Raw genomic sequence first — 12057 nt, forward strand, 5'->3', positions numbered from 1 at the left:
AAGATACTCTACCTCAGGCGAGCAAAACCTCGAGACTTCCTTAGTATTTGATTTTGTGCACCAGCTGTTGTTTACAAATATACACAGACCGCCGCCCCTTGTCTTACCAGAGTCAGACGTTCTGTCCTGCCGATGTAGCGTATAGCCTGCTAGCTGAATGTTATCATTGTTGTCGTTCAGCCACGACTCCGTGAAACATAAGATATTACAGTTTTTAATGTCCCGTTGGTAGGATAACGCGTAATCTTAACTCGTCCATTTTATTCTCAAAAGATTGAACGTTGGCTAGTAGGATTGATGGGAGAGGCAGTTTACTCGCTCGCCGTCGGATCCTTACAAGGCACCCGGATCTGCGTCCGCGATATCTCCGTCTCTTCCTCACGCGAATGACGGGGATCTGGGCCTTGTCGGTGTCTGTAGGATATCCTTCGCGACCGCCTCGTTGAAGAAAAAATCTTCGTCCAATGCGAGGTGAGTAATCGCTGTCCTGATATCCAGAAGCTCTTTTTGGTTATAAGAGACGATGGCAGAAACATTATGTACAAAATAAATTACAAATAATGCGGAAAAACACACATAATAGTACAATTGGTTAGAGGGCTGTAAAACGGCAGCCATCTTCCCGGCGCTGTTGTAGACAAATACAACTCTTCCAACTTCCACTTTAGAAATTATAATTGCTGTAATCTACAGTAGTTCAATGTTTCCAGGAATAGACTAACTTAGTTTATTCAGCTAGCTAACTTGGTACAGTATTCTTCTGTGAAAACCGCCCAGGGCACCGTATCCTATGACGCCATAGCTAACTAGCATGGTAGCATCAAATAACACACGGTTTAGCACCAATACTTGGTTATAACAAACTACCAATGGATCATTCATGTCCGTGTCTAGTTCCTTTCATAACGCAGATGTAATTAAACGTTGGCTAGCTAGCACAAAGTCAGACATGCTAGCTACACAAGTGGACTACACATTTCGAATGTTTAGAAAGTGAAGCTTACGTTGCAAAATTCTCATTGACTAAAATGATACAGTACTGCTAGCTGGTAATGTTGGCTAGCTAGCAGTGGCTGCGGTGTTGACTGTTTGAAAATGTAACTGGCTAGCTAACCTCGATAGTTTCTCTATACTACACCTTTGTCTTTGATACCAAGACAACTATGTAGCTAGCTAACTTCACACTAATCAAATCGTTCCGTTGAAATGTATTTAGTTGCTACAGTACTGCTAGCTGGTATAGTTTGCCAGCTAGCAGTGGCTGCGGTGTTGCTACCCGCTAGCTAGCTAGCTTTAATGGTCCAGGTAGTGGGTTAGCTAGCTAGCCTCGTGCTTCACCGGGCTCAGTCGAATACACTACAATACTTACCTACAATAACTACCTACAATAACTACCTGGATAAACTACCTACAATACCTAACTACAATACCTACCTACAATCTAAATGCATGGTTTAAGCTTTACTCGACACTTATAAAGAAGAAGCCAAGCTTACCTCCCTCTTAGAGAAACACAACCTCACCCCATCGCTCCTCAGTAACTATCCTGGCCTTATTCTCAACTAGTCTCAAGAAGGCCAGTTTTATTGCTTCTTTAATCAGCACAGTTTTCAGCTGTGCTAACATAATTGCAAAAGGATTTTCTAATGATCAATTAGCCTTTTTTAAATGATAAACATGGATTAGCAAACACAACGTGCCATTGGAACACAGGACTGATGGTTGCTGATAATGGGCCTCTGTATGCCTATGTAGATATTCCATTAAAAATCAGCCGTTTCCAGCTACAATAGCCATTTACAACATTAACAATGTCTACACTGTATTTCGGATCAATTTGATGTTATTTTAATGGACCAAAAAATGGCTTTTCTTTCGAAAACAAGGACATTTCTAAGTGACCCCAATTTTTTGAACGGTAGTGTACTTCTCAAAGCGTTCGCAAGCCCACACCCTCGCTAAACACTATTTTTCTTACCTTGTCTCTGCATCGCTCAGATGCCTTCTGCAGTAGGCGACTGGTTTCCAGTCCTCACCATGCTGTTGAAGTAGGACACCTCCTACTCCGTAGCTGCTGGCATCAGCTGACACTACTGTAGGCTTCCTGGAGTCATAATAAGTTAACACTGAAGCAGTGGTTAGTGAGTGTTGTCTCTGAAATGCTGCCTCCTGTGTGTGTCCCCAGGCCCACTCTACCCTTGTTTTGAGGAGCTCATAGAGCGGCTGCCCCACAGGTGATAGCTCCGGAATGTATTCGCCCAGATACTGTACCATCCCGAGGAAACGCTTCAGCTCGCTTATGTTCTGGTGCTGGGGGAAGTTGCTTATCCCCATTACCTTTTCCGGGTCTGGCCTGACGCCATTTACATCAATGATGTGCCCTAGGAAGCGGAGCTGGCTTTGTTTGAACTTATACTTGTCCTTGTTGAGCTTGAGGCCTGTCACTTCAATGACTTTGAGCATGTTTCTCAGGCGCTTGTCATGTTCCTGCTCAGAGTTTGCATAGATCAGTACATCGTCCATGTATATAGCCACACCCTCGAGCCCTTGCAGCGTTTCCGTCATTTTCCTTTGAAAATAGTCGGGGGCACTGGTTATCCCGAATGGGAGACGTTTGAAGCGGTATCTATATTATGTAAAGGTAGCATAATATATATAATATACTGTATGTAAAGAGTTTACAATGTTGTTTAGTGAATATTGTGAATATTGAGACTAATAAAACTTGAGTTGTAGACATGTTTTTCAAACGTTATAATACAAATATACTAGACAAAAATAAAACGAAGCAATTTCAAAGATTTTACTGAGTTACAATTCATATAAGGAAATCAGTCAATTGAAGTAAATTCATTAGGCCCAAATCTGGATTTCACATGACTGGGCAGGGGTGCAGCCATGGGTGGGCCTGGGAGGGCATAGGCCCATTCACTGGGGAGCCAGGCCCATTCACTGTGGAGCCAGGCCCAGCCAACCAGAATTAGTTTTTCCCCACAAAAGGGCTTTATTATAGACAGAAATACTCCTCAGTTTCATCAGCTGTCTGGGTGGCTGGTCTCAGACGATACAGCAGAGGAAGAAGCCAGATGTGGAGGTCCGGGGCTGGCATGGTTACACGTGGTCTGCGGTTGTGAGGCTGGTTGGACGTACTGCTAAATTCTCTAAAACGACGTTGGAGGCGGCTTATGGTAGAGAAATTAACATTACATTCTCTGGCAACAGCTCTGGTGGACATTCCTGCAGTCATCATGCCAATTGCACGCTCCCTCAAATCTTGAGACTGTGGCTTGTGTTGTGTGACAAAACTGCACATTTTAGAGTGGCCTTTTATTGTCCCCATCACAAGGTGCACCTGTGTAATGATCACGCTGTTTAATCAGATTCTTGATATGCAACACCTGCCAGGTGGATGAATTATCTTGGCAAAGGAGAAATGCTCATTAACAGGGGTGTAAACAAATTAATGGACCAAATTTGAGAGAAATAAGCTTTTTGTGCATATGGAACATTTCTGGGATATTTTATTTCAGCTCATGAAACATGGGACCAACACTTTACATTTCGCGTTTATATTTTGGTTCAGTGTACATAAGTTCATATTTTATGTTATTTTCTCAAACTAATAAACATATACAGTGAGGGGGAAAAAAGTATTTGATCCCCTGCTGATTTTGTATGTTTGTCCACTGACAAAGAAATTCAGTCTATAATTTTAATGGTAGGTTTATATGAACAGTGAGAGACAGAATAACAACAACAAAATCCAGAAAAACTCATGTCAAAAATGTTACAAATTGATTTGCATTTTAATGAGGGAAATAAGTATTTGACCCCCTCTCAATCAGAAAGATTTCTGGCTCCCAGGTGTCTTTTATACAGGTAACGAGCTGAGATTAGGAGCACACTCTTAAAGGGAGTGCTCCTAATCTCAGTTTGTTACCTGTATAAAATACACCTGTCCACACAAGCAATCAATCAATCAGATTCCAAACTCTCCACCATGGCCAAGACCAAAGATGTCAGGGACAAGATTGTAGACCTACACAAGGCTGGAATGGGCTACAAGACCATCGCCAAGCAGCTTGGTGAGAAGGTGACAACAGTTGGTGTGATTACTCGCAAATGGAAGAAACACTAAAGAACTGTCAATCTCCCTCGGCCTGGGGCTCCATGCAAGATCTCACCTCGTGGAGTTCCAATGATCATGAGAATGGTGAGGAATCAGCCCAGAACTACACGGGAGGATCTTGTCAATGATCTCAAGGCAGCTGGGACCATAGTCACCAAGAAAACAATTGGTAACACATTACGCCGAGAAGGACTGAAATCCTGCAGCGCCCGCAAGGTCCCCCTGCTCAAGAAAGCACATATACAGTGGGGAAAAAAAGTATTTAGTCAGCCACCAATTGTGCAAGTTCTCCCACTTAAAAAGATGAGAGAGGCCTGTAATTTTCATCATAGGTACACGTCAACTATGACAGACAAAATGACGGTGGAAAATAAGTATTTGGTCAATAACAAAAGTTTCTCAATACTTTGTTATATACCCTTTGTTGGCAATGACACAGGTCAAACGTTTTCTGTAAGACTTCACAAGGTTTTCACACACTGTTGCTGATATTTTGGCCCATTCCTCCATGCAGATCTCCTCTAGAGCAGTGATGTTTTAGGGCTGTCGCTGGGCAACACAGACTTTCAACTCCCTCCAAAGATTTTCTATGGGGTTGAGATCTGGAGACTGGCTAGGCCACTCCAGGACCTTGAAATGCTTCTTACGAAGCCACTCCTTCGTTGCCCGGGCGGTGTGTTTGGGATCATTGTCATGCTGAAAGACCCAGCCACGTTTCATCTTCAATGCCCTTGCTGATGGAAGGAGGTTTTCACTCAAAATCTCACGATACATGGCCCCATTCATTCTTTCCTTTACACGGATTAGTCGTCCTGGTCCCTTTGCAGAAAAACATCCCCAAAGCATGATGTTTCCAACCCCATGCTTCACAGTAGGTATGGTGTTCTTTGGATGCAACTCAGCATTCTTTGTCCTCCAAACACAACGAGTTGAGTTTTTACCCAAAAAGTTCTATTTTGGTTTCATCTGACATTCTCCCAATCCTCTTCTGGATCATCCAAATGCACTCTAGCAAACTTCAGATGGGCCTGGACATGTACTGGCTTAAGCAGGGGGACACGTCTGGCACTGCAGAATTTGAGTCCCTGGCGGCGTAGTGTGTTACTGATGGAAAGCTTTGTTACTTTGGTCCCAGCTCTCTGCAGGTCATTCACTAGGTCCCCCCGTGTGGTTCTGGGATTTTTGCTCACCGTTCTTGTGATCATTTTGACCCCACGGTGTGAGATCTTGCGTGGAGCCCCAGATCGAGGGAGATTATCAGTGGTCTTGTATGTCTTCCATTTCCTAATAATTGCTCCCACAGTTGATTTCTTCAAACCAAGCTGCTTACCTATTGCAGATTCAGTCTTCCCAGCCTGGTGCAGGTCTACAATTTTGTTTCTGGTGTCCTTTGAGAGCTCTTTGGTCTTGGCCATAGTGGAGTTTGGAGTGTGACTGTTTGAAGTTGTGGACAGGTGTATTTTATACTGATAACAAGTTCAAACAGGTGCCATTAATACAGGTAACGAGTGGAGGACAGAGGAGCCTCTTAATGAAGAAGTTACAGGTCTGTGAGAGCCAGAAAACTTGCTTGTTTGTAGGTGACCAAATACTTATTTTCCACCATAATTTGCAAATAAATTCATAAAAAATCTTACAATGTGATTTTCTGGAATTTATTTTCTCATTTTGTCTGGTCATAGTTGACGTGTACCTATGATGAAAATTACAGGTCTCTCTCATCTTTTTAAGTGGGAGAACTTGCACAATTGGTGGCTGACTAAATACTTTTTTTCCCCACTATACATGCCCGTCTGAAATTTGCCAATGAACATCTGAATGATTCAGAGGAGAACTGGATGAAAGTGTTGTGGTCAGATGAGACCAAAATCGAGCTCTTTGGCATCAACTCAACTCGCCATGTTTGGAGGAGGAGGAATGCTGCCTATGACCCCAAGAACACAATCCCCACCATCAAACATGGAGGTGGAAACATTATGCTTTGGGGGTGTTTTTCTGCTAAGGGGACAGGACAACTTCACCGCATCAAAGGGATGATGGACGGGGCCATGTACTGTCAAATCTTGGGTGAGAACCTCCTTCCCTCAGCCAGGGCATTGAAAATGGGTCGTGGATGGGTATTCCAGCATGACAATGACCCAAAACACATGGCCAAGGCAACAAAGGAGTGGCTCAAGAAGAAGCACATTAAGGTCCTAGAGTGGCCTAGCCAGTCTCCAGACCTTAATCCCATAGAAAATCTGTGGAGGGAGCTGAAGGTTCGAGTTGCCACGTCAGCCTCGAAACCTTAATGACTTGGAGAAGATCTGCAAAGAGGAGTGGGACAAAATCCCTCCTGAGATGTGTGCAAACCTAGTGGCCAACTACAAGAAACGTCTGACCTCTGTGATTGCCAACAAGGGTTTTGCCACCAAGTACTAAGTAATGTTTTGCAGAGGGGTCAAATACTTATTTCCCTCATTAAAATGCAAATCAATTTATAACATTTTTGACATGGGTTTTTCTGGATTTTTTTGTTGTTATTCTGTCTCTCACTGTTCAAATAAACCTACCATTAAAATTATAGACTGATCATTTCTTTGTCAGTGGGCAAACGTACAAAATCAGCAGGGGATCAAATACTTTTTTCCCTCACTGTACATTGAGATTATTGTCGCGATTAGAGTAGCAATTCTACTGGTGTTTTAACAAAGTTACTGGAATTTTCTGGAATTTTGTTTATTTAACAGTTCATCTATCGAAAATACTGCAATTCATAATTGAATAACTTTTTTAAAGAAAGATATCATGTTAAAGATATAAAATGATAAAATATGATGAATTGAATGTTTAAATAGAATGACAACTCAATGAAACATTATCCTAAATAATACAACCATCAACTTACTGAATACCTTTTGTGTTTAATATGAAGGTTTCAGCATGGAAGATCCTGTATTTTCTTTTTACACGCTTTTGTTTATTTTAAAGGTGCTACACAGGATTTGTTTGAATTTTTGCAGTGATAGTGGAATGATAGTGTTTCACAGTATTACTTACCCATAGGGGAGAAATTCTGAGAAATTCTATGTAGCACCTTTAATATGTCTTTGTTGTAAATGTTTTGGCACCAAACTGTTGGCAGTTGTAAAACAAAGTCAATAGTTGGATGAGTTGTAGAGTTAATTGCCGATGTCATTGTTGATTCTATTATTTTTCATTATTTTGGCTTTTTTCTCTTGAGCCATATGGTATATCCACTAGAAACTCATAGATAATATAGACACAGCTATAAAGATTAAGAAAAAAATATATTTTATATGAATACATTTTTTAAAGTTATTCAAGTAAAAATGACTATATTTTCTATAGATGAACTGTACCAAAATTACAGAAAACGTCAGTAACTTTGTTAAAATACTGGTAGCTTTGCAACTGTAATCATGACAATAATCTAAATGTGACTCATTTCAGGAAACTAGGCGTATGTCGCGCGTCACTACTTCACAGGAGTGCCATTTGAACGTGAACTTTAAAAAAAAATCTAAATGTGTTTTTTTGGGCAGAAATGCCTTCTGGAACATGTGAACTTTCTTGTGCCTTAATAACAAACTTGTATGCCATCTGTAAATATGAATACAATTGTTAAATTACGACCCTAGTTGGTTTATCCATGGAAAAAGACAGCAACCTTCCCGCTAGCCATGGTTGGCTGAGATAATGAGTGGGCTGGACATGCCGAGAGATGAGTTTGGATTGGTCTGCCATGTAGCACTCTTCTGTCTATAATATGAGCTGGTCAGTATGTGTAGATAATCCATTCTAATGTGGCTTTTTTGAAAGATATCACGTAGTAGAACTGCATAAGTGTTGCTCTCCACTTTCTGGAGGACAGAGTTTTGAAATCAGTGCAATTAGAGTATGATAGCTAAGGAGATGGAGAAAATTCTGGCGTTTGATTGCAAATATGCAGACGGAGTCAAAAAGAGAACACATAGAAGGCTCCGGATTACATCTTCAAACTAAGGGCGACCATGACATCCGTGATAGAGAGGGATAAGTGTCCATCCATGTATACGGGTAAGAGAGTCTAGCAAGCTACATATTCAGATATTACACTTTTCTAATTTTGTCAGAAAATCATTTTCATTTCACGTTAAAGTGTACCGTTGGCTAGCTAGCTAACGTTGCATGTATGATCTGTGTAGTAATATTATTCGTATCTCAGATCCATTTGCATTGCTAGTTATAGCCTAATGTTAGCTAGCTAACATTGAACCTGGTTGGTTAGCTACCTGCAGATTCATGCAGGGTAGTAACGTTATGAGTTGGGATTATGGTTAATTGTTTAGCTAGCTAGTTACATGTCTAAACAAAAGACTCCACTATGCAAGTAACTATTTCAATAGAATGTTTATGATGTCACTGCGACAACTGTCGATAGACTTAGCTGGTAAATTCGCTCTGGCTATCTGCTCCGATTTCAGAGCACTCTCGTCTAAGTGTGCCAGAGCGCAGAATAACTGACGAATTTACAAACGCTCAACACCCACCCATGGAATATGGCCGGTGTCAGTAAACGTTGGCAAAAAAACGTAATTAAATTGTTTTCCAGCAGCACAGTTGCAGTCACCAACGCTCTGGATAACATAAAAACAGCCTAACCAGTTTTACTAGGGCGAGTAAAATGGTCAGAGTGAGCTGTTCTCTCATTTGTGTCTGGAAGTGGCTAGCCAACGTTAGCCAGTTAGCTTGGGTGCTTGACTGCTGTTGTTAGGTCAGAACGCTTGGATCAACCCTACTTTTCGGCCAGAGCGTCCAGTGTGCGCTCCGAGAGCAAAACGCTCTGAATTTACGAACGGCCAGAGCACACATTGGCACTCCAGATTAAATTTACGAACACACCCATAGTATAAACCAGCCTTTAGTCTTGAAATCTTTGGTTATTTAGTACATAGCCTCACATGTGAATCCTTAAAGAGATGGGTAGGACTAAGGCTTAAAAGGGTGTTAACGATGCTGAATGGGTGTAGACAAAGAAGAGCTCTCCAGTAGGTACCAAAACATTCAAGGCCCATTTTCTCAAAAGTGAGGTTACAAGTTTATCAACTTTCAAAGCAGAATTACTTTCCCATTGTTCTTCAACTGTAGTGTATGATATACCATTTTCTAGTTCTGAGTCTCTACTTTTATCCAATGTAAAAAACACAATTTCAAATGTTGCTACATAAGACCGACTCAAGCAGGTCGGTCAAAAATTTACAGTACCTTCAGAAAGTATTCACACCCCTTGACTTTTTTTTCTCCATATTTTGTTGTGTTACAAAGTGGGAATAAAATGGATTTAATTGACTTTTTTTTGTCAACGATCTACACAAAATACTCGGTCAAAGTGGAAGAAAAATTCAGTATTTTTTATTCATGGTAAATAAAACAATAATATCTTGATTAGATAAGTAGTCAACTCCCGGAGTCAACACATGTTAGAATCACCTTCGGCAGCGATTACAGCTGTGAGTCTTTCTAAGAGCTTTGCACACCTGGATTGCACAATATTTGCCCATTATTCTTTTCAAAATTCTTCAAGCTCTGTCAAGTTGGTTGTTGATATATTTTCAAGCCCATTTAAGTCAAAACTGTAACTAGGCCACTCAGGAACATTCAATGTTGCCTTGGTAAGCAACTCCAGTGTATATTTGGCCTGTTTTAGGTTATTATCCTGCTGAAAGGTGATTTTGTCTCCTAGTGTCTGTTGGAAAGCAGACTGAACCAAGTTTTCCTCCAGGATTTTGCCTGTGCTCTTTTATCCTAAAAAACTCTCTAGTCCTTGCTGATGACAAGCATATCCATAACATGATGCAGCCACCACCTTGCTTGAAAATATGAAGAGTGGTTCTAAGTGATGTGTTGGATTTGCCCCAAACATAACACTTAGGACAGTTGGTGCCTTATTGCAAACAGGATGCATGTTTTGGAATATTTGTATTTTGTACAGGCTTCCTTTTCACTGTCATTTATCTGAGTATTGTGAAGTAACTACAATGTTGTTGATCCATCCTCAGTTATCTCCTATCACAGCCATTAAACTCTGTAACTGTTTTAAAATCACCATTGGCCTCATGGTGAAATCCCTGAGCGGTTTCCTTCCTCTCTGGCAACTGAGTTAGAAAGAGCGCCTGTATATTTTTATATTTTAGTCATTTAGCAGACGCTCTTATCCAGAGCAACTTACAGGAGAAAGTAGGGTTAAGTGCCTTGCTCAAGGGCATATTAACAGATTTTTTACCTAGTCGGTTCGGGGATTAGAACCAGTGACCTTTCAGTTACTGGCACAATGCTCTTAACCACTAAGCTACCTGCCGCCAGGTACCTTTGTAGTGACTGGGTGTATTGATACACCATTCAAAGTGTAATTAAAAACTGCACCATACTCAAAGGCATGTTCAATGTCTGCTTTTTACCCATCTACAGTGGCTTGCGAAAGTATTCACCCCCCCTTGGCATTTTTCCTATTTTGTTGCCTTACAACCTGGAATTAAAATTGATTTTTTGGGAGTTTGTATCATTTGATTTACACAACATGCCTACCACTTTGAAGATGCAAAATATTTTTTATTGTGAAACAAACAAGAAATAAGACAAAAAAACAGAGCGTGCATAACTATTCACCCCCCCAAAGTCAATACTTTGTAGAGCCACCTTTTGCAGCAATTACAGCTGCAAGTCTCTTGCGGTATGTCTCTATAAGCTTGGCACATCTAGGCACTGTGATTTTTGCCCATTCTTCAAGGCAAAACTGCTCCAGCTCCTTCAAGTTGAATGGGTTCTGCTGGTGTACAGCAATCTTTGCTGTGTACATACCACAGATTCTCAATTGGATTGAGGTCTGGGCTTTGATTAGACCATTCCAAGACATTTAAATGTTTCCTCTTAAACCACTCGAGTGTTGCTTTAGCAGTATGCTTAGGGTCATTGTCCTGCTGGAAGGTGAACCTCCATCCCAGTCTGAAATCTTTGGAAGAATGAAACAGGTTTCCCTCAAGAATTTCCCTGTATTTAGCGCCATCCATCATTCCTTCAATTCTGACCAGTTTCCCAGTCCCTGCCGATGAAAAACATCCCCACCGCATGATGCTGCCACCACCATGCTTCACTGTAGGGATGGTGTTCTCGGGGTGATGGGTTTGTGCCAGACATAGTGTTTTCCTTGATGGCCAAAAAGGTCAATTTTAGTCTCATCTGACCAGAGTACCTTCTTCCATATGTTTGGGGAGTCTCCCACATGGCTTTTGGCGAACACCAAACGTGTTTGCTCATGTTTTTCTTTAAGCATTGGCTTTTTTCTGGCCACTCTTCCGTAAAGCCAAGCTCTGTGGAGTGTACGGCTTAAAGTGGTGCTATGGACAGATACTCCGATCTACGCTGTGGAGCTTTGCAGCTCCTTCAGGGTTATCTTTGGTCTCTTTGTTGCCTCTCTGATTAATGCCCTCTTTGCCTGGTCCGTGAGTTTTGGTGGGCGGCCCTCTCTTTGCAGGTTTGTTGTGGTGCCATATTATTTCCATTTTTTAAATAATGGATTTAATGGTGCTCCGTGGGATGTTCAAAGTTTCAGATATTTTTTTATAACCCAACCCTGATCTGTACTTCTCCACAACTTTGTCCCTGATCTGTTTGGAGAGCTCCTTGGTCTTCATGGTGCCGCTTGCTTGGTGGTGTTGCAGACTCTGGGGCCTTTCAGAACAGGTGTACAGTTGAAGTTGGAAGTTTACATACACTTAGGTTGGTGTCATTAAAACTCGTTTTTCAACCACTCCACAAATTTATTGTTAACAAACTATAGTTTTGGCAAGTCGGTTAGGACATCTACTTTGTGCATGACCCAATGTAATTTCTCCAACAATTGCTTACAGACAGATTATTTAACTTATAATTCACTGTATCACAATTCC

This window comes from Coregonus clupeaformis, chromosome 17, assembly GCF_020615455.1.
Source record: "Coregonus clupeaformis isolate EN_2021a chromosome 17, ASM2061545v1, whole genome shotgun sequence".
In the NCBI taxonomy this organism is placed as follows: domain Eukaryota; kingdom Metazoa; phylum Chordata; class Actinopteri; order Salmoniformes; family Salmonidae; genus Coregonus; species Coregonus clupeaformis.